The 25,043-nt window shown below is 34.1% G+C and overlaps 1 protein-coding gene and 1 pseudogene across 9 annotated transcripts in view; both read right to left on the bottom strand.

The window, feature by feature from the left end:
• The window catches only part of Pcdh15 (protocadherin related 15), an 802,311-nt gene that overhangs the window by 484,047 nt on the left and 293,221 nt on the right, over nucleotides 1–25,043 (bottom strand). The window lies entirely within an intron of this gene.
• Nucleotides 1,687–5,077, bottom strand: LOC104867213 (annotated as a pseudogene).

Below are 25,043 nucleotides of genomic sequence, written 5' to 3'. Positions count from 1 at the left end.
AATAAAAGACAACGCATATGAAATATAGTAAGCAAAAGGAGCAACTGTGTATTCACAGTTATCACTGAGAATTTGTCATGAAGCAAAAGGCCATTTCTTGAGGGTAAATGAAAAAGTGAATAAGATAACAAAAAAGAAAGTCATATTACTGAGGCCAAGAAGCTTATTAGTGTTAACTTACTGCATCAACTGGACTAAGTAATAATAACTAGTGATCTTATGTGATTCACAGACACAAGAAATGCTAAAATTGTATATTATTGGATAATTACAAAGTTTTATTATGTTTAGACAATCTGATTGAGCTAAAATTTTTACATGCCATAACTCTTTTTTTTTCAGTTTAATGATTATAGAAGAAAGATAGTTCCTCACCATTGGGAAAAAAAATATAGAATCTCATCAGGCAATTCTCACAAAAAACAAAAGACAAGCAAAGACAAAACAAAAAGAAAAATGAAAACCTCTCAAAGGTGTATGTTTCGATTCTCTACAAGTCATATGTTTATCACATACTACAAACTCCTACTAATAAAAAAGTTTAAAAGAAAAGAAATAAAACATGGCTTGTAACCTCGCTCACCCAAAGAAAACACTCTAGGTGAGAAAAAGAGAAAAAAATATTACCAAAGAAACTATTTTAAAACATATGTGAATTTTGGGTGTGGTGGCACAGATCTATAATCTCAGCACTCAGGAGGCTGAGGCAGGACCATCGTTGTGGAACTGAGGCCAGCGTAAATTACCTAGTGAGATCCCCCCCACCGATGAGGAAGAGGTGATTTATAGGAAATTTTAAAATGAGAAGAGTGAGATATGTACCTGGAAAAGTATACAAAGAATACACAATTATATACTCAAAGTTTTTATGAGATCTTACAATTCATGAAACTAAGGCACTGATATTAACTAACTACAAAAATTAACCGAGTTGAGGAAGGTTAGTATGAAACTATTCTTATAGTGATGTCCAAAGTAAGTTCATGTGATGATGGAAACATTCCATAGCTCTGTACTGTACTGTCAAATCTGAAATCTGCTAGCCACGTGAATTCCTTTTTTTTTTTTTTTTCCACCAAGTATCAGGGATCAAACTCAGGACCTTGTGCTTACCAGGCAGGTGTGGCGCCACTGAGCTACATCCCTGGCCTTAGCCAAACTCTCAGGCTTGTGCTTACCAGGCAGGTGTGGCGCCACTGAGCTACATCCCTGGCCTTAGCCATGTGGATTCTTAAAATGTGGTAAAGGGCATAAATTTTTAATGTAATCTAAATAGCTACATGTGACTAATAGCTGTGTACTCAACTGTGAAGTTCCAATGTTGTTTGAGTCAAAAGCCAGTGATTTCTTTCAGGGGACTCCAATTACTGCTAAACGGTTAAAAGTCAAGTGCGGAAAAAGAGAAAAGCTCTGAAAATATTTCTCTGGCCACTTAAGATCTGAAATCCTGCACAGCTTTTAGAGGCAGGGGCTGGAACAACCTACTGGAAAGGTGTAAGGGAAGGACTCTTGAGTAAAATTTTGTAATATTTGCCCTTCCAACTCCCAGCTAATGTCCGAGGGAGTAAAGCCTTAAGACTTTGGTCACTCAGAAGACGCTTATAATTACACAGAATCTGGTTGTTCCCTGGGGTCATCTACTTGGAAATCACTACTGTGGAGCTGGTGCAGAGGTGGAGGTGGCACTCATCTGCAGACAGGGCTTACAGAGCTATATGTGGGTTTAGAGGCAAAGGGACCTGAGCACCCTTTTTGGCCACCTGCAGTCTGAACAGGCCCTTTCTTCTTTGGGATTACGTGCTTGTTCTTGGTCTTAAACTCTTTGCTTGGATCCAGCTTGTTCATGAAGGAGTTGGTCTCGCCTGTGAGAAGATCTGAGTGGTAGGTGATGGGCTTATGCAACATGAACCATTGTTTAGCCTGTGGGCCAGTGCCATACCTGGTGAGGGCATACTGCCACTGGGGCAGGCCCAGGTGGGTGATGAGCAGGTGATAATAGGCAGTAAAAGTATGTGAGAAATTGCCAGTATGATGCTCTGTCCAGGAATCAGATCTCAGTGTCTTGTGCTAATGCTGGGTTTCCCAGTTTTGTAGACAAGTCAACCCTTCCCATTCCAGCTACATGAATCCAGCTCAAATATCACAGTTCAAGAGTCAAAATGAGACTTCTCTAGCTGGTCCCCACTGGCTTCAGTCTTGTCTCCCAGGTCTGCCAGAGTTGAATTGGTGTATCAGAAAGTGAATACATAGAAGACTGCTTGACTGAACTCGGTTAGCTCTGAGATGCTGTTCACGGCCATGTTGCCCAGCAGAATGATGTGCTCATCTAGCTTCACACTGCGGGTCATGTGGAAGCCATTGGTCATCAGGTAAAAGTTCTTCATGTCCTCAGGCATCGTACGATTCCATTTTGTTACCATGAAGAAATCATAGGACTTCAGCAGGTGCCTTCTCGATGATAGTCACCTCTGTCACACCTGGGGAAGATTCTGGGACGTGGGTGACGCCAGCTTCTTCTGGTGTAGCTTGTTGCAGCCCAAGTGAGGGTGGTGTTTCTGCGATGGCTCATTCCTGCTGGGCCGGGCTGTCAGAAGAGGCCAAGACCCCACCTCAAGGCCTTGGCCTTTGAGCTTGCAGCGTGCTGGGAGCTGTAGTTCTGCACACCTGAGAGTGCGATAGGAGAGGATGAGGGACCCGGGTTGGTTCCCACAGCAACAGCTCAGTGGGGCACTCCTTCCCGAGGGTGGCACCACCACACCTCACCTCTCTGACCCTCCCTCCACTTCAGGCAGACTTTCTTGCTCAGCCGCTGCCAGCCTCACAAGCTGGGCTACCTAGTTAAACCAATCTCTATACTAATCACTTAAATAAAAAATGTGTGAATTTATTTAAAAATGATGAAATTCCAAAACTCTATTAAAGAGGTTCTTTCTCTTGACCTGTGGATCCATTAAAATCAATTCAAATCTCAGTGCTGAGATTTCACCTCACCCCAAAAGGAATGGCTGCTATCAAGAAATTAGATTCATCCATAGGAAAATGGATACATATTGAGGACATACTCCTAAGTGAAATAAATAAGTCACAAATGTGTAAATACCGAATAGTTTCTCTGGTGTGAATAAACTATAATGGTACATAAGATCCTAATCATATAATAGACAATGTGAAATGGGAAGAAAGGGCCTAAAGGTGTAGGGAAAGTGGGAAGGATAGGGGAAAGCTAATAAGGGAAAAGAAAAAAAAATATGAGAAAATGGAAATGAAGTGTTTGTAAAGGGGAAGGGGGAGGGGAGGAGGGGGTGAAGGGAGGGCAAGGACAAGGGGAAAAAATGAGAACCAAGACCTGTCATGTGAAGGTACAGAATCCCAATGATGAATGTAACTGTACTGTATACGCAAAATGTACCAATAAACTCAATGAGAAAAAACAAAAAAGAAATCAATCAAAAGAAAACGTTGGCTTACTGTGGGGAAAAAAGGAACACTTCTCTACTGTTGTTGGGAGTTTAGACAGGTGCAAACACTGTGAAAATCAATATGGAGATACCTCAAAAAACTAGGATTAGAGGTCCTGTGTGACCCAGCTGTTCCCCTGCTGGACATCTTCCCAAAGGAATTAAAAGAATCATACCACAGTGATATATATACACCCATGTATACAGCAGCACAGTTTGTAACAGCTAAAATTGGAAACAGCCCAATTACCCATCAATTGGAGGCTGGATAAAGAAAATGTGGTTTTTAAATAAAATGGAGTACTACTATCAGTTTCTCACACCAGAGAAACTATTTGGTGTGTGTGTGTGTGTGTGTGTGTGTGTGTGTGTGTGTGTGTGGTGGTAATGTTTAACTTTGTGTGTGTGTGTGTGTGTGTGTGTGTGTGTGTGTGGTGGTAACTGGGATTGAGCTCAGGACCTTCACAATGAGCTCTATCCCTAGGTGTTTTATTATTTTACTCTTTGAGACAAGGTGTCACTAAGTCACTAAGTTGCCCAAGCTGGCCTAAAATTTGTGATCCTCCTGACTCAGCCATCAAAATCCTGAAATTAGAGGTGTACACCACCACATCCAGCTTTTAGAAAAACATGATTTAAATATTATGTATAAAAGTATCAAATCCTTATATGATGATTAATATGCACAATTTTATGTTTTTATATATTAATGAATATTTAAAGAATACAATTTTGATTTTATAATACATTAAGATTTAAATGGTGGTTATAGAGGCTGGGAAAATTAATCAAGAGGAAGGATTGAGGACAGGTTGATCAATGAGGGCTAAGTTACAATTAAATAAGTAAGAAGTTATGGTGTGTTATACACTGGAATAATTATAGTCCAGAATCATGAACTATATACTTTACAGAGCTACAAGAAAAGATTAAAAAGAAGGGGGAAAAGAGGACTAGGGAAAATTAGAAAAAAGAATGTTTCACAAACTCCACTTCCTAAGGACCTAGTTTCTATGGCCTATAGTTTCTTTTCTATTGATCAACCTTGTATGTGAATGAAATATATTTAGTTCTGCCATTTTAAGATTGTTGAATAGTAAAGCCTGTACATTAGTTAGTTTCTGTTTTAGGAAATCCACTTTTTAAAGTTCTGATTATTTGAAAGCACGTTAAATTTGAGGATTTTCAAATTATAGTACCGATAGATAATTTTTACCTGTAAGAGCTTTTATTATTATAACTTGAAGAAAATATTTGGTGCTTTTAAAAGTCTATATTCTAGGATGCTACATAGCATGGACAAGCATTTTAACTTGAACCAGAAAAGAGAAAGAATATATGAGCTCTCACAGTATTGTTCACCACTGTGCATGTGATAGTGAGAGGCTTTTTGTTTTTAACTTTGAAACAGTCCAAGGGAAGTTTTCTCTGTTTTACGGTGCTGATATTGGATGTTAGATCTGTAGTACAAAGGGTAGCTGCAGGGAAAGGTCCCTGCCATTCATCCACCCCGTGTGTCACCTCTGATGAGCTGTACCCTCCCACACGAGAAGCTCCAGCCCACTCCTTCCCTTCCCACCAGAGTTTTCAAGCCCATTGCGGTAAGTATCATCCTTCATCGCCCCTTCCCTGCAGCCATCATAGAATCTGCAGCTGTTTGCTACGATATAGATTTTACTGACTTTTTATCTGACCTGTCTCATTCATAAAGGAAAAGATCTTCCTCCTTATTCATCTATTTGTACAGCTTTGAACATCCTTGAAATGTTTGAAAAGTAAACTATTTACAATCTTCTCTTCCTATAAAAAGAAAAAGAAAAGATATGTAGGTGGAATTTTTTTGGTAGTAAAAAAAACATGAATGTATCTTCCAACAACTTTGCCACTTGTTATAATTTTTGAAGTTATAGTTGATCCAAAACTAGGTTTACATTCCAGGCAAAAAGATAGAACATATTATAGTACTTCCCTAATTCTCTTATAACTCCAGATTTAATTTGTAATATGAGGTATTTAAAATATTTCACTCTGTATACTAATTTGTAACAATGTTATTTTTCTAGTACCTCTAAGACTATTCTGTGTAGTCATTATTCTAAAAATGAATTTTATTTTTTACCATAAAAATCAAAGAAATATGTCATAAACACAAATCAATGGTCTTTAATAATAAATCAAGATAAAGTGTAAAACATAGTGACTATACTAGATGCCAATAAAAACACTTTACAAAAAATACTTTTTATTTCAATAGATAATTTGCCCCCATGAATGATTAATTGAAGAACATGTTGAGCAACCATTATGTGCTCAAGCAGTGTTTACTTTTTATGTAAAAGTGGAAGAGTACAAAGGCAGTAATATCTGTCATTTTCTTCATCACAGTGTTTGCAAAATAAAGATAAATATGCTTAAATTTGATCATTAGAGAACCACAAATATGGACTAATGCTAAAATTTTCTGCTAGGCTCATCACAGGAGCTGACTGAATAAGCTAAGCCAATTTGATTAAATGAATTTCTAACTCTAGTAACAATGAAATAAATATTCTAAATATTATTAATTTTCTGTAGCACAGATACTCTTTTAAAGATCAAATTAAAGAAGCTTATTTTAGATAGTTTTATGTGATTGTTTTATTCATTTGATCGCTAAAATGATGACCTTCATCAGAAGCCCTTTAGGCTTTGAAGAACCTGCTTGAAAGAACCACTAATATAGTGTATTTCTTTCAAAAATATTTTATGTTTTTTTATGTACAAGTCTCTCGACTCTTTGGCTGAATTAACTGATAAGTACAGTTTTCTTTTTTATGCTCTTTATAAAAAGTTGTTTTGCCAATTTCCTTTTTGGATTCCTCATTATTAGTGATGTCAGAAGTACAGCTGACTTTTTTGTTTTGGCTTTTATTCTTCTAGTTTCTTGAATTGTCACTAGTTCTGTGTGTGCGTGTGTGCGTGTGTGTGTGTGTGTTTGTGTGTTTGTGGGTGTACTCATTAAGGTTTCTATATACAGTATACTTTCAAGGAGAGTATATTTATCTAATATCGATAAAAATTTTAGCAGTAATTTTTTAACCAATTTTCTGCAATATTAATACACTGTTAGCCAGAAATCCAAAAGAAAGTGATTGATTGTCTATTTTCTGTCTATAGCTTATTAGTGGTATAAATAAGGCATTAATATCCAAAATACGAGACATACATGAAAAGCTCTTGAATGTTACTCTTGGGGAAAAAGAAAACCGAATTACAGTGAGATACCAGTTCAAACATATTAGAATGGATTAAAAAACAGTACACAAAAACCATGAAGCGTTGGTATGGAAGTTTGAAAATTGAAACCCTTAGTTTCTTCTGGAGTATGTAAAATGTTATAGTTTAAAATTGCAGTAAGACAAAAGAAGTTCAAGAGCTATATTGTGCATAGTAGTGACTATTATTATTATTAACAGATTCTACACTTATGTTATCTCTACATATGAAAAACATACATGAGGTAATGCAAATGTTAATAATCCTGATTTAGCCATTCCAGAATCTATGCATATATCAAAACCTCATATTTTACACCATAAATTTATTCAATTTTAGTAGCCAATTAAATAGTAATATTAGCACATAGAAAAACAACAAAAATCAAATCTGTAAGTCACTGTTGAAAATAGTATGTCGTTTCCTAAAAATAACTAAAAATAATATCACTATTTTTCGAGCAGTTATATTTCTGTGTGTGTAGTCAAGTTGGGTAAGACCAGCCTATTAAAAAGAAATTTACATATCCCTCCTCATAGAAGTATCACTCATAATAGTCAAGAATAAAAGAAACTCAATGAACCATTGATGTCTATGTAGATTAGTAAAAAACAAAATATACATATAAGAAATATAATCCCATTTTTAAACAGAAGAAAATTTCTGGCAAAGGAAATGAAATTATACTAGATAAACCAATCACATAAAATAACAAATACTATTCCACTCATATATTGTACTTAGATTAATTAAAATCATAGAGAAACAAAGATCTCAGTGGGAGGAGAAATGGCAGTCAAGTGAATTTAAAGCTGATTGTTGATGGTTGCATAGTCACATGAATATACTTAATGCTGCTAAACAGTACACTAAGAGATATTCATGATAATTATTTGTAATGTGCATCCTACCATTCTTTGCCTTAGGATAAATCCCAGCATTGGGAAGAAAATTGTGTTGCGTATACAGTGGTAAAAAAGACTGGAAAGGGCATTATGTGAGCATATGTATGCTCAAGCTCTGCAAGGCAGATAATACAAATCTATATAGATTAATATACATCATTACGAGGACAATGTGCTATCTCCTTCATGATAAAAGAGTGTCCAGTCTCACTGGGCATCCAGCTGGATGCCATGAGAGTAAAAAAATATCTGGAATTTGAACTTGGCCTTTCTTGCTGGCAGGATGATTACTCAGTAAGAGGTAGGCACATTAGCTTTTGTAAGACTAACTTGTTGAATCTACATATTAATTCCACCCCTATAGCTGTAGTCATTTTACATATAGAGTCATTTTTTTATTTCTTTTGCTCAAGAAACCTAATCTGTCATTCCTAATCCACAGAAAACAGCATAAAATGTAGAGTTCTTCACAGAAACTGCCTTTACCAACAAATTTGTTAAATGATGTTGTTTTGTGTATTCTCTGCTCATGCGTAAAAGCTATGATAAAGGCTAAACTTATTGACTTACACATATAAATAAATCTATGTCACATTTCCATTACCTGGAGCCTTTAAACTTCTGTAAAGTGGTGATTTTAAACTTCAGTGTGCATATGAATTACTATTTATTTTGTTAGAATTATACATTCTAATTTAGTAAATATAGGATGGGACCTTTTAACTGATGGCTGATGTTGTGTGTCTATAAACCTTTCTTTATATAATTGGCTTTATAGACGTATCTGCAAGTGTTGTTCCCAGGCATAATTATCAGCTTCATATGGGAACTTGCACAAAATTTGTTTTTGTGGCTTCACTCACTTTATAGAATTAGAAGCTCAGAGAGCGAGGCTCAGATATCTGTCATCTATGTGATTCTGAAGCTAGCTAAAGTTTAAAGAACATTAATGTGCTGTTGGAAGGAATACAAATTAGTATAGCCACTGTGGAAGTTAGTAGGGGGGTGGTATTTTAAAAAAAACTAAAACTGGAACTAACATATGATTCAGCTATGTGTGACCTCAGGACATACCCAAAGGAATTAAAGTTAGTATACTCTAGGGACCCTTGCATATCCATGTTTATCATAGCACAATTCAGACTATCCATGTGAGGCTACATGTGTTTATGTAGATGAGTAGGAAAAGAAAATATGAGGGCCAGGGATTTAGCTCAGCGGTTCGGTGGCCTGCCTTGCAAGCGCAAGGACCTGAGTTTGACCTCAGGACATACCCAAAGGAATTAAAGTTAGTATACTCTAGGGACCCTTGCATATCCATGTTTATCATAGCACAATTCAGACTATCCATGTGAGGCTACATGTGTTTATGTAGATGAGTAGGAAAAGAAAATATGAGGGCCAGGGATTTAGCTCAGCGGTTCGGTGGCCTGCCTTGCAAGCGCAAGGACCTGAGTTCAATCCCCGGTACCAAACAAACAAATAAATAAATAAATAAATAAATAAATAAATAAATAAAGGAAAGAAAATACGGTATATATGCACAACTGCATTCAGCCATAATGAGGAATTAAATCATATCATTTTCACAAAAATAGGAATGCAGGGCATCATGTTAAGTGAAATAAGCAAGACTCAAAGACAACTATCAGTATCTTTTCTCTTATATGTGGAATCTAAGAGGGGGAAATGACATGAAAATAAAAGAGAGTAGATATGAAGAAGAGGCTAAGGAAGGAAAGGGTAAGGGAGGATCACAGGGAGGACGTATAGGATCACAATATTTTACATGCCTCTATGAAATGCCACAAAGTAGCCCCATATTTGGTATAAGAAATATGCCATAATAAAAAAAAAGAGAATCTTATTTTATATTATGCCGAGAAAGCTCATATGTTTTGACTTCATTAACTGTAAGATTTTTCGAGATCTAGATTCAATTAGCCAATCTAGCAGACTATTAACACAATTTTTCAGTGGTTTCAGCAATATATATGTCCTGAATCCAGAGTTTATAGTATTCATGCAAAGAAATTCAGTCTAAGAAAATTTTGTATTTTATTTTTTATTGGGTTTCCTTCTTTTAATATTTACTACCATACATGCTCTCTATCTCTGTGCCAAAAGTTTGATAAAGCCCTACACTTATACTTGTATATAGCCTACTATGCTTTGAATTTGATCTTATATTTATATCTAAGTTTGGGGCTCACATTTCTTATAGGCCCAGAGGCAATGAAGGATGACAAAATTAAGTCCAAGAATTGTCATCAGCTTGTAAGAAAATTGTTCATGTAGCATTAGTATAAAGCTATTAAAAGGAGGTTTATTATTTAGAGACTAGAGAAAGAGAAAATGTATACTTCTAATGGGCCCAGAGGTTCATGCTGTTAGCCTCCCTATTTTCCTATCTCACATCTCAATGTCTCTCCATTTCCCAGTACTACTTTTCAGTGCCATTTCTTTGGCTCAAGGGACCAAAACGTGATAGGAATTCATGTGATCTTTTTTTTTCCATTTTTTTCTTTTTATTGAGTTTATTGGTACAATCTAGGTATAAAATACAGTTATATTCATTATTGGGATCCTGTACCTTTACATAATAGGTCTTGATTCTCATTTTTTCCCCTTGTCCCTGCCCTCCCTTCACCCCCTCCTCCCTTCCCCATTTACAAACACTTTATTTCCATTTTTTCATTTTCTCATATTTTCTCCGCTCTCTTATTACCTTTCCCCCACCCTTCCCACTTTCCCTACACCTTTAGCCCTTTATTTCCTATTTCACATTATTAATTAGCTAATTATGATCTTATGTACTATTATAGTTTTTCACACCAGAGAAACTATTTGGTATTTCAGTTAAAGAAATCTCTGTATGAACATTAAAAATAGGGAATCCTAAAATAAAACAAAAAGGAAAGTAAAAGAGAAAAGGCAATGATGTAAAATTAAAATAATCCTTAATTCTGGAGTTGAAAATGGTCCCTGCACATATTTAAATTGCTTCTTGCTCTTGTAGCCTTATATTATTCTTTTTATTTCATTATTTAGAGAATATTAGTTTCTATAATCAAACCCATGTAGATATGACCTTACATATTTAAAACAGTGCATTACCCCTGTACAAATGGAAAAAAATTAACATTTCTAGACCAATATGGCTGTTAATTTCTGTACAATGCCAACTCAACACAGTAAATTGGGATAACTTTTTCCAAAGTTAACAGCACCGTTAAAGTTTCCAAAAATTCAAATTTTATATATATATACATATATATATATGTATATGTATATATATATGTATATATATGACCATAATAGCAGTATGTTATACATCAATAGCAGCAACAGCTTTTCCAGGTTCTGCCATCATCTGAACAAAATTATAGACATTCAGCACACTCCACTAAAAAACAAAAACAAACAAAAAACGAAAAATAAAGAAAAGAATAATACCCAGAAAATAGCAAAGTTCTGTTGCTGTTGTGATCTTGAATCTCTGAAATATTTACCGTTGCAAAAAAACATGCCATGGAGAACTTAGGGTTCTCTACATGTAATGTTACCATACTCCATAGCTGTTAATTTCGCCATTTCTCATATTCATTTTCTAGCACTGTCAGGGAAATCAAATATAATCATAATTGCTACTCTTGTCAGTGATTAAATACTTCAGCCAACTGAAGGTCCAGTGTTCAGCACCTGCACTTCATCTCATGTACCACAGGTACGAATGTGAGTGATTGTAATGTTATGCATGGCGTGTATTAGCTATATGACTTTTGGATTACCTGTTCTCAGCAATGACTTCTCAAATATATGCACAATGAAATCCAAAAATCTCATTATGACTTTTTTTTCTTGGAAACAAGTCAAACACCAATTACAGTATTAGGTGGTATGGTGGCAAGAAATTGTCACTCTCAATTTAGGCTCAGTGTGGATTTAATAAAAGAATGCTTAAGAGAAATGTGGGTAGGTTATGTGGAAAACTATAAAGAGTAATGTCCTACACTGAAAAAAAGGGGGATTTCAGAAGAAAAATTCTTCATGAAAAAAACAATAAACAAAGCAGAACCAAAGATGTATGATACAACGAAAGCCACATTTATAGTTGGTGACAGTCAGACTAGAGAAAACCAATGGTTAAGAGCCAAGTCAATATATAACTGGTACTTACTTTCTTTTCTTTCCTTATCTTCCCTTTACTTGCTTATTGGTGGAGGTCAATAGAAAAGCTTAAGGGCTTTCATTAAGCACTAGGTTGATGGAGATTGGATGAGAAAAGAAAAAGACTGCACAATGCTCTACCTCATTTCAAGGCAGTCTTTCCTCAATTGGTCTTGTTAATAGAACCCAATGCAATGAATTTTAGAACATGGGTTCGGGTAGGAAAGAGGCAAAAATAGTGAAAAAAAACAGGAGTGGTTAGGACAAGAGAAGCCACATAGTATGAGGCATGACAATGTAGTTTCCAAGGGCCATATCATGAAGCAGGCTGATATTGTGGCAGTTGACAGTATTTTGTTTCCTTTATGTATCTGTATAAAATCAGCTTGTCATCCACTTTGCATTATAATATGGGTATTCTGCACTCATGTCTCTCTCTACTCACTATCCAACTGCACAAACATTTTAAAACCTAGCTTGATAATAAAAAGAAACTTATTAGTTTTTATGATTATCATGCTTATACTGTGAACAAGACTAGATTTACATGTTTCAATAATATTGACATATTAGCATATTCTATAACCATTCATAATTCTACAGTACTTTTCTCCAATGGATTACAAGTATAAAATACCTCACTACATTATTTTATGCAAATATGCACTTCATCTAATATCACTGCCCTCCAATTTTTAAAAAAATTAAATAACTACTCATGGCTAATGCTAAGATTGGTCACCTGTGAATGATACTGATAATTATTAGCTGGAGGAACTGCTAGAACTATTCCAAAAGAAGGCAAAATGGACTCAAAAGTTTGTGCTCCAATCTTTATGAGAGCCTACTTTGAACCAAATTAGTTTGGCAGGTTATATGTGGGAAACTCTTTACATAAGGAATTTTTTCCCTCCTTTTGTAACTAATTCTTATACAACGCTATTGTCTGATGCAGGAAAGGTCTTTTGCTTTATAAAGCTGATGAAAAAGAACATTAATTTAATCAAAAGATATTTAAAAGAGAAGATTGATTAATGTCATGATGGAGATCATCATTAAATTTTTTTCCCTTCACAGAAGATCTCAAAAAAAAAAGAGTTCATACTGCCTTTACTTTCTCATGTTCATTCCAACACATTCCACTTTCATTTCAGCATCCCACTAAAAATCTAGGTGACTGATGATGTCCATGATGATCAATTCTATAGTCAGTTAATTTTCATGTTTCTTGATTTAGCAACATTTCATACAGTTAATCATTCTCTTCTTCATAAACCACTTTTCACTCACCTTTCACTATACCGCACACACCCCCACTCTCTTAGCTTTTTTCTATTTCATTATATGTGTTCTCTCTTTTTTTTTAGTTTTATTGAGTTTATTGGTACATTTTAGGGATACAGTACAGTTACATTCATTGTTGGGATCATGTACCTCCACATGGCAAGTCTTGATTCTCATTTTTTCCCCGTACCTCTGCCCTCCCTTCACCCCCTCCTCCCCTCGCCATCTGCAAACACTTTATTTTCATCTTTTCATTCTCTCAGTTCTCTTTTGATCTCTTCAAATTGTAAATCCTTGTTTCAATGACTTCATTTTTTAAATGTCATTTTCCTTTGGATTATCTTATTGAATTTCAACTGTACCCTTGAATTATGACTCACAAATTTAAACCTCCATTCCAGACTTTCATCTTGGACAAAAACCTCACATCCTGTCTTCACATCACCACCCAAAATTCTAATAAGCAATTCAACTTGAGATCTAATTGATCTCTGGATCTTTCCATTAACTTCTCTAAGTCTCCCTTGTGTTATTTTTCTCACATCTGTTAACTGAATCTCCATTGTTCCCAATTTTCCAAGCAGACATTTTATGATTCAGTAGTGAGTCACTCTTCTTTCAATCCCCATATATAATTTGTGTGAGAACTGTTCTCTTATAGAGTGTGTATCACAAATTGATTTTTTTTACTATCTTTATTTTTCACAAATTGTCCTGGGTTGATATTATTCTTTACCCAGACTTTGCAATAGATTTCTAAATGGTCTTTCTGCTTTAGACCTTACCTTGCCTTAGTCTATTTTAAACATAACTTAAATTTTACCTTGTAAAGTGTAAGTCAGCTCAAAAATCTCTCATGGCTCCTAATCTCCCCAAAATAAAAGATAAAACCTTATATTATTCAAAAATGCCTGAAATTATTTGGTCCTTTTATTTACTAGACAATAACAATTTCTTCAACAATTACTTTCATATCTTACCTCCTCACCTGGCACACAAATCCAGAACTTTCCACTCTTTAATATCTTCCGGTTTTACTCCAATGTCATTTTCTCAATGAGATCATGTCTAAAAACACTATTTAATTACCTATCATAAAAGATACAACATCATGATTTATATTTTTTAACCTTATTAAACAACTTTCCCTTCAGTAAATATTTCCTTTACTAATTTCTGTATAGTCCTGAAGAGGAATTATAGGTCTCTAACAAAGACTCTAAACTCATGGAAATTTTGAAATTTTTCATTGATTTTTTTCTCCCTCTTTCTCTCTCTCCCTCTCCCCCCCGCTTTCTGGTTGTTACATGAAGCTTAAATTCAGAAGCATACCAAAAAGAAAAAAAAAGATTTACAATAATATCTTGTGAATTCTCATTATAATACAAATTTTAGCAAGCTATGTTACATGTTATCGCATATTTAATTTCTTCTTTCATTTCAGCTTTATGTGCTCTATTACATAAATTTTGTAGTATAAATATAATCCCATTATATGTGACACAAATACATAAATTCAATTAAGCATATACATATCTTCATATCTTTGTTGTTCTTGTGATTATGGCATCAGATATGAAGTTACTCTTTTGCAAAAAGTAAAACTATAATGATAATATATAACTTCTTAATAATATTACCCAAAAATTTGACACTATGAATGCTTGCCTACTTTCAGAAAGAATAAATGTTCTTACACATTTATATCAGAAATCATATACATGGGTATGCTTATGTGTTGGTATGCTCATAGGTGGAAAACATTCTCCCTGAATGTTGAAAAATATAACTGCGTGTAGATATATACTTACATGTATTATTAGAAACACAGTTATATACACATAAACACACAAATATTTCTGTTTAGAATATAAAATTTAACAATCTATATTTAACAAATAAAGCTTTAATTCTGATCAATTTTTTGTAGTTATGCAGGATCAGACATTTTATAAATATGACTCAGCATTAATAGAGTAATCTGGGTATCTGGAACAGCATTTATCAATCATAGTTGTATCACAGAACTGTGAACTTGATTTTCAGAAGAGTCAGTTCCAAGAAACGAAGTATCTAAAAATCATTCTAACAACAAAAGAAGCAAAAGACTTCTTCACTGAAAACTATGGCACACTGAAAAAAAGAGATAGAAGACAGTGTAAGAAAATGGAAAGATATCCCCTGCTCCTGGGTAGGAAGAATCAACATAGTGAAAATGGCCATACTTCCAAAACTGCTATACAGATTCAATGCAATCCCAATTGAAATTCCAACAGTATATTTCACTGAACTAGAGAAAATAATCCAAAAATTCATTTGGAACCAGAAGAGAATGAGAATAGCAAAAGCAATTCTAGGCAACAGAGACATGGCAGGAGGAATCACAATCTCCAACCTGAAACTATACTAAAAAGCCACTATGACCAAAAAGAGCATGGCAAAGAAACAGACCTGAGGATCAGTGGAATAAATTATAAGATACAGAAGCAAGTCCAAATGTACTCAGCTACTTCATCTTTGACAAAGGAGCCAACCATCCTCAGTGGAGGAAAGATAGCCTCTCTAATAAATGCTGTTGTAAAAACTGGATCTCAACCTGCCAAGGATTAAAACTAGACTCTTATCTTTCACCATGCACTAAACTAAAATCCAAGTGGGTTAATGATCTAAATACTAAATAAAGAGCACTAAACTTGCTGGAAGATAACTTAGGCAGAACTCTCAAAGACATTAGCATAGCAAAAGACTTTATGAACAAATCCTCAGTAACATGGGAACTAGCAGAAAGAATCAACAACTGGTATCTCATCTTATTAAAAAGTTTCTGCACTGCAAAAGAAAACCACCAACAGAACTAAAAGACAACCTACAATGTGGGAAAAATTTTTTTTAACCAGCTGCTCCTCAGACAAAGGGCTATTATCTAGAATATATAAAGAACTCAAAAAATCAGGTCCCCCAAATATAAAGATCTGATTAAAAATGGGGATCTGCAATGACCAGACATTTCTCAGACAATGAAGTAAAAGCAGCAAATAAATATATGAAAAAAATGTTCCATATCACTGGTCATTTGAGAGATGCAGCTGAAAACACACTGAGATTCCACCTCATCGCAGAAAGTATGGCTGCTATCAAGAAATCAACCAATAAAAATTGTTGGCAGGGTTGTGGGGAGAAAGGAACCCTTCTACATTGTTGGTGGGAGTGCAGACTGGTGCAACCACTATGGAAATCAATATAGAGATACCTCAAAGAGCTGGGACTTGAGGTTCCATTTGACCCAGCCATCCCTCTGCTGGGTGTCTTTCTGAAAGAATTAAAAGAATCATACCACACTGGTATATATGCACCCATGTTTATAGCGGCACAGTTGGCAATAGCTAAAACTTGGAAACAGCCCAATTGCCTAGCAATAGGAGACTGGATAAAAATGATGTGATTTTTCTATAAAATGGAGTAGTACTTAGCCATAAGTATTGGAAACTAGAGAAATTCATAGGAAAATGGATGCATATTGAGACCATAATCTTAAGTGAAATAAATAAGACACATATGTGTAAATAACGAATAGTTTCTCTGGTGTGAAAAACTAAAAGTGTAAATATGATCCAAATGGTATAACTGATAATGTGAAATAGGAAGAAAAGGGCTAAAGGTGTAGGGGAAGTGGGAAGGGTAAGGAAAAGGAAATAAGGGAAAAGAAAAAACATGAGAAAAACCTATGTAAATAGGGGAGAGTGTAGGAGTAAAGGTAGGGCAGGGGTAGGGGGAAAATGAGAACCAAGATCTGTCATGTATCGGTACAAGATCTCAATGATAAATGTAACTCTACTGTGTACTTACAAATACCTGTAAACTCAATGAGGAAAAAAAAAAGAGATGGAAAAGACTAAATCATAATAGATACTGTCAAAATCTAGATCATTAGTTATGAGTACGGTCTGAAAAATTGTACTCTGACCAACTGAAAGATTTTGAAGAAATGAACAGCTTCCTAGACACATATGAATAACAAAAAATGAACCAAGGAGACATAAAACCTGGACAGCCCAATGATAGGAAAGGAAATTGAGGGTATATCAAAAAACAAAAACAAAAACAATCTCCCCCCCAAAAAATACCAACCAATTAAAAATAGTCTAGGACTGATGCATTCACTATAAGATCTTCAGGGAGGTTATAATACTATTATTCCTCTAACTTTTTAATGAAATTGAAAGGAAAGGGATTCTTTAAACTCATTTCTTGAATCACTCTGATTCCAAAATCTGACAAGGAGTGAGCTAAAATGAAAAGTATGGACCAATTCCTTTAATAAATAGGTGCAAAAATCCTCAACAAGACAGTGACAGATAGAATATAACAAAGCATCATACAGAATGGCAAGGAAGATTTTATCCCCAGGGTGCAAGGATGTTTCAACATATACAAAGCAATGAATAGTATAATATACCACATCAACAGAAGCAAGGATTCACATAATTATATTAATAAATGCAGAAAAAAACTTTTGATAAAATTTAACATCCATTCATAATAATAAAAAAGTTGAAGAAAATAGGTATAGAAAGAGACATTATGTCAGTCTGATAAAAGCCATTTATAACAAATCAATGACCAACATCTTATTAAATGAGAAAAAACTGAAAGCTTTTCCTCTGAAATTGGGAACATGACAAGGATGTCTACTATCACTGCTCCTTTTCAGTACAGTGTTTGAAACATTAACTAGACCTATCATGTAAATGCAAAGGAATAAAAGGGATATGTATAAGAAAGACAGTAGTCAAATTATCATTATTTGCAGATGACATGATCCTTCACATAGAAGACCCCCAAAATTCCACCAAAGTATTTGTACAATTAATAACCAAATTCAGCAATGTAGGAAGACACAAAACCACTACCTATAAATCAATTTAATTCAAGTAAACTAACAATTAATTCACTGAGATAGAATTTATGAAAATACTGTACTCATAATAGTATCAAGGAAAATTAATACTTATAAATAAACAACAAAGGAAATAAAACCTCTAGAATAAAAACTACACTATTCTGAAAAGAGAAATCACAGAAGACATCAGAAAATGGCAAGAAATCTTGTGTTCTTGGACAGGTAGAATACAATTTGTCAAAATAGCCACACTGACAAAAATAATATATAGATTTAATGCAATCACAATAAAATAACACAGGGCCGGGGATTTAGCTCAGTGGTTTTGCCACTTGCCTTGCAAGCGCAAGGACCCAAGTTTGATTCCTGGTACCAAAAACAAAAACAAAACTAAAAAAAAAAAAAAACTCAAAACAAATAAACTATCACAGCATTCCTTAAAGAATAAGAAGTAGCAGCAATAAAATTATTATGAAACCAGAAGAAGTATCCTGGATTATAAAGAAAAACAAAAAGGCATCACAGTCCTCCAACTCAAGTTATGTTACAAAGCCACCTTCTTGAAAACAGCACAAAAGTAGTTATATAGATCAATGGAACAGAAGTGAGTTCACAGAAACAACCCCAGACACATTTAGCCACCTGATCGTTCACAAATGGGCCAAGAACACACACTAAAGGACAGACAGCCCTTTAGCAAATGTTGTGCAGAAAGCTGACTAACCCTATACAAACGATTGAAGGTAGGCGCGTCTCTCTTACAACAAAGAAAACTAAGATCAAAGTTAAACATTTAAATATTAAAACAAAACCCAAAACTCATGGAAGAAAAAATAGGTAAACTTCTTGAAGTCAAAGCGTAGGCAAGGACTTTCTGAACAAAACCCCAAGTGTACAAGATAAAAAAAAAAAATCAAGATCCAACTCATGGAATTGCATCAAATTAAAAAAGCTTCTGCACAGCAAAGGAAACAACCAAAGGACTGAAAAAACAGCATACAAAATGGTTAATTTTTTTTTTTTGCCAAGTATCCCTTGGATAGATGACTAATTTCTAGAATATGTGGAGAAGTTAAAAGAAAAAAAAATAGACACCTCCCCCTAAATAAAAGACTCAAGCAAACAATGAACAACTGAAAACAGTAAGTACTTCTGGAGAGAAGTACAAATGCCTGATAAGTACATGAAAAAACTCGGCATTACTGTTATTAGAGAAAGGCAAGTTAAAACAACACTGAGATTTCATCTTACTCTAGAAAGAATGGTAATCAAGAAACTAAATAATAGAAATGCTAGTAAGGCTGTGACGAAAAAGGGACCATCCTCTATTGTTGACGGGAATGTAAACTATGGGAAATCAGTATGGAGATTCCTTAAAATACTAAAATTAGAAATTTCACTCAGTCCAGCTATTTCCCTACTAGATGTCTTTACAAAAGAGTATTACAGTCATGGGGCTGGCGATGTAGCTCGGTGGTGCCACCGCCTTTCTCACAAGCATGAGGATGCAAATTCAATCCCTGGTACCCGCCCAAAAAATTATTATAGTGATATTTACATACTTAGGTTTATCAAAGCACAATCTACAATAGTTAGATATTATATGTGACCTATATGTCTGTCCATCAATAGATAAATGGGTAAAGAAAATGTGGTTTTTGTACACAGTGGAGAATTATCCCATAACACAGGAGTATAAATCTGAGTCATTTGTAAGAAAATTGATGCACACTAACAACGTAATATTAAGTGAAATAAATCAGACCCACAAGCATAAATATTGTGTTTTTTCTCATCCAAGAAATTCAAAATATAAATAAATTAAGAGAAAAATGAAAGACAGATAAAAGAAACAGGGAGATAGATCTCTTACGAAAGGGAAGGGAACCTGAAATGAAAGGAGGGGAGATGGGAGCAAAGAAAAGGGATGTAAACTGAATTAAGATGTGTCATATACACGTATCGAATACTCAGAATGAAAGTCATCACTATGAATTATAGATATGTACCAATGAATGATTGTATGGTTCTATCATTCTGCAGTCACACATGCTCTCCGGCTGCTGCTATTTAGTGCAAGTCAAATGTTGATTCACAGAATGACAAAAATTTCTCTTGGAAAATTAAAAAGAAGTTGTCTTATTACAAAATGAAAAAACAGTTAATTCAGCTTGAGTTTGGTTAACGATGGAAATTGCATACTAGCTTTCTACCATGATTATGTGATTGGAATTCTTCATGCAACTTTTAAGTTCTGAGAACATTTTAATTAATAATTTAAAATGTTTGTCTCACTTCGATTTGAATTTAGACTCAAATATTCTGCAATGCTTTTAGCTCCTCTACTGAAAAATCTAAAATCAGCAACACTTCATGCAAGCTCCCGGCAAACCCTCTGTTCTAATCACCCTAAAACTTTTGAAGCCAGCACAATTTCTAACTAAATGTAGTAAACTTAAAGATTTATTGAATGGGATAAACCAAATATCTTTCCAGTTGCTATGTTACAGAGATTGAAATGCCTCTCATCTAAACCACTGTGTTGAGTAGCAAAGGTTTCTTTCCCGATAAAGTTTCTGGAGAAATACATATATAATCACTAGGAGATACCATCAAGTTTTTAGGAAATACAACATATCTGTTAAGGTGAGAAAATTAGCATTTGAAACAGTTACAAAACATATAAAATAGTTATAAAACATAAATATTGTGTTTGGAAGTGAATATTAGGAAGGCAAGATAATGGGAAAGATATTGCTTTAATTTTCAAGCTTGATTTTCTTCAAAACATTTCAATTCTACCTTGGAAATGAAACTGGAGGGTCTCCAAGCTATCTTTAAAATGGAATGCATACTTTCATAACATAATGCCTGAGAACATTATTTTAACCACTATTTAAGATCCGATTAGCTACCTTTTCATCATCAAGCTTTTGTCTTATTTTCATGAGCAAAAGCTCCTTCTAGGTAGAGAAGACACAAAGCATCACCACATCTCTTTGTTTCCCGCATTAAATTTATTGGTATAATTTAGGTATACAATACAGTTACATTAATCATTGGGATCTTGTTGGAATCTTATACATTTACCTTATGTATCTTGGCTCTTTTGTGTGTGTGTGTGTGTGTGTGTGTGTGTGTGTGTGTGTGTGTGTGTTACTGTGGATAGAACTTAGGACTTCACACTTGCGAAGCAGGCGGTGGAACCACTTAGCTAAATCCTTGGCCTTCTTGGTTCTTACATTTTTCCCCATTCCCCCTGTCCTCCCTTCACCTCCTCCACACCCTTCCTTATTTACAAAGACTTTGTTTCCACAATTATTTACCAACCCCCAAGTCCTTGCGCTTGTCCAGGCAGGTGGCGGGATTTGTTTCCACAATTTCTGGGGGGTGGGGAGGGGTGGGAACACCCGGGATGGAACTCCTGACCTCACACTTGTGAAGCAGGCATTGGAACCACTGAGCACTTAATCCTGTCCCTGTCTCCACAATTCTTAGTGCTCATCACATGTTACCTTGTTGATAGTTCCATTTCTAGGTTGCTCGTTTTTACGGTTCAGACTCTTCTGAACTATGCTCTTAAACTCTTCATATTTCCTAATGTTGTACTGGTAAAATGTTTTATGCTGTTATAGGATGGAAGAAGAAAAGGAAGGAAATTAAAGATTGAAGAAGTGAACAAGGAAAAATAGTGAGAGAAGGAAACAAAAGTCGAACAAGAATGATAAAAAAATAAGAAAATGAAAATATGGGTAACTAAATCTAAACCCTAGTAGAAAACTTTTGCAGTGGATTTCAGTTGCAAGCATAAAATCATAATAAATAAACATAAATAAGGTTAAAAATCTATAAAGAAACTTAAATATTTATAAATTAGTTTTAGGTTTTATTGAAACTCCTCAGTGTGGTTAGGGTTCAGAATATTGCTTCTATAAATTACATGAGTTGTGTTCATATTTATATTCTTATCACAATATGATGAAATATATGATATATAGACTTCTTAGAACCTATACATAAATAAAAAAGCTGGTTCTAATTTTTTGGTTAATACAATTACTTTATATTGCTATGTGTGTATATTTCATGCACATATGAAAATATTTTAAAGTAGTTGTATAAGATGCATTGCCTCACATATTTTTCTATATTGTAACAACACAGGATGTCCCCATTTTTAAATGCATTTAATTGTGCTGTATCTTATCATGTGATTTATTAAGTCTCAGAAGTATCTCCAATACTGGCAGAGCAAAGCTGTTCCATATATGATTATAAATACATTGTATGAAATAGTGGGAGGAAGGAGGTAGGGAAGTCTTTTCAGGGAAGATTTTTATTGATCCAGCAAATGTTCCAGAGACCAGAATATACCACCTCAAAATATGTGCATCTGGCATAAACATTGATGAGCTAAAGGTAGTTAAGAAACAGATGCAGGAATGGTAGGGGAAAGGTAGTAAGGGAATATAAGAAAATATGAGAAAATGAAAAAATGGAAATGAAGGTTTGTAAATGGGGAGGGAGGGTAAAGGGAGGGCAGGGGACAAGGGGAAAAAATGAGAACCAAAACCTGTCATGTAAAGGTACGAGATCCCAATAATGAATGTAACTGTACTGTATACCTAATATGTACCAATAAACTCAATAAGAAGAAAAAAAAAAGAAAGAAAGAAAGAAACAGATGCAGGGAAACACCTGCCCTCCCTCTGTTTTCACAAAAGTGGGACATAAATGTACAAAGACAAAACATTCCTCTCTTCCCTTTCAGCCAAGGAAACCAGGGTTAATCACTGAAGACAATCTTTGACTCCTGTGTACCTGGAAAATTGTACTGGAAAAATCTTCATCCACGAGTTTTATCAACTTGTCATTACTCACCATTTATTGTTTTCTTAATGCATTTTTACTCATGATTAGATTTATTTTTAAAAATTTTGGTTTGCTCACTTCTGCAAGACTTTATTGGCATCTTTAAGGTACATAAACTTGACTTTTTAGTATAAAACCAATCAAACTCTTAGATTTGAAGAAATCTAAGGATTAATTAATATATATGAAACACACACACACACACACACACACATATATATATACAAATATATATATATCACTAATATATTTTATTTGAATAAAAATTTAAAATAGTCAAAAGCTGAAACAAAAGTCTAGATTGCTCTATGTTGATAATAAAAATTGTTATTACTATTATTTAACTAAAAACACTTTAGAATGAAAACTAAAGGACTGGATGACTGCTAGTTAATTCTATTAAATATTTAAAAAGGAAGGAATCTGAAACTCATTCTTAAAAATTAGAGAAGGAAACACATATCATGTTTTATGGTGCAGAAATAACCATGAGAATATGACATATAACATGTAAAGATAAATACAGCATCATCATTAACTTAGATGCCAGAGTACTTAATATTATATTTATTAGAATAAATGAAAAATCAAATCTACTAAACATAAAATGGGCAATACATAATAATCAAAGTAGTTTTATATTAGGAAATATAAAAGAAAACACAGCTCCATTAACAGGAAATGTAATTACTATAATTAAGTGCCTATTTATGATAAAAATTTTTTCAGCAAAGTAGAAGAGAAAATAACTTTTTCAATCCAATAAGCAATATCTTTATTTTAAGTAGAGCAAAACAGAAAAATGGGTGTAAAACCTGAAAGACAAGAGTATTAAACCTGGGCTGGTGATTTAGCTTAGTGGTTCTGCTGCCTGCCTGGGAAGCACAAGGACCTGAGTTTGATCCCCAGTACCAAAAAAAGAAAAAGAAAAGAGTATCAAATCTTTTTATTTCTATTCCCTATGGTTGCATAAATCTTTGCCACTCCAATAAGTCCAAACACAAAAAGTATAAATTAGCAATAAGAAAGAAAATATTCTTATTTGTAGGTGGATAAACTGTGTATTTGTAAAAATTTTAATTATCAAACTGAAAACAAAATATATTGAAAATATTTACCCAACATCAATATATGAAAAAGTATAAGAGAAGGAAAAGGTTGTGAGAAAACACCAAAAATTATAACATTAATAAATTCATATATAATGGCACCCAGAACACATAATAATTAGAAACAGGGATTAACAAAAGTTTACCAGAATCATAACACAAACTATGAAATATTGTTAATATAAAGCAAAGATGATCTAAACATAGATACAGCATAGAATCATAGGTTAGGCGATTCAGTTGCTATTTCTGTATTAAATGAAATCTCATAGTCTCAGAAAGACTTTTTGCTTGGCATCAGGGATTAAACCCAGTGTCTCTTCATTGAGCTTATCTCTATTTGTAAATTGATTTTTATTCTGTGGCAGGGCTTCACTAAGTTGCACAGTTTGGTGCTGAACTAGTGATTCTCCTGCCATCAGGGACTGCCATGTTTATATGTAAAAGGAATAGATGTTAATTATGTCAGGCCTTTTGGGCCACATGTAAGGTATTCACTGTTTTTCCCCTCTCTTAACTCTCTTCCCTAACTTCCTCCTTCCTTTCTTCTCTTGTTCTTTTTGAAAATGCTTTAAATATACATAAATTTGTTATTAGTTTGCATTCCATCGAAAAGAGACCATAAAAGCATATTTTCACAATTACTGCTATCAAGGAAAAACTAGATGCACAAATGCACTTCCACAAACCTTCAAAACTAATGGAACCAAGAAAATCTTTTCAACAAAGAATGCTTGAAAAATCAGGCACCCACATTAAACACAGTTTAACCTTAACCCCCACCTCATAACAATCACACAAATTCAATCAAGAAGAATTCATGGCAACTATGTAAAATTTAGAACTCCAAACCACTTAAATAAAAAAATACAACAGTTAAAAAAAAAAAAAAAAAAAAAAAAAAGAAAAGAAAAGAGGAAAGTATCTTTGCAGTGCAATACAACATATTTTGTCTGGGTTTAGTGTGAAAGAACAATAAAAGAAAAATTTGAGAAATTTGACTTTCAACAAAATTTAAAACTTTTTTCCTTAAGATTCCTCAATGTAAACCATAAACTTGTAAAAACGATGGTGCAAAACATACATCTAA

This window comes from Fukomys damarensis, unplaced genomic scaffold (assembly GCF_012274545.1).
Source record: "Fukomys damarensis isolate Sample0158 unplaced genomic scaffold, DMR_v1.0_HiC HiC_scaffold_20, whole genome shotgun sequence".
Taxonomy (NCBI): domain Eukaryota; kingdom Metazoa; phylum Chordata; class Mammalia; order Rodentia; family Bathyergidae; genus Fukomys; species Fukomys damarensis.
Note: the sequence above shows the minus strand (reverse complement) of the source record. Positions and strands in the feature narration are given on the sequence as shown.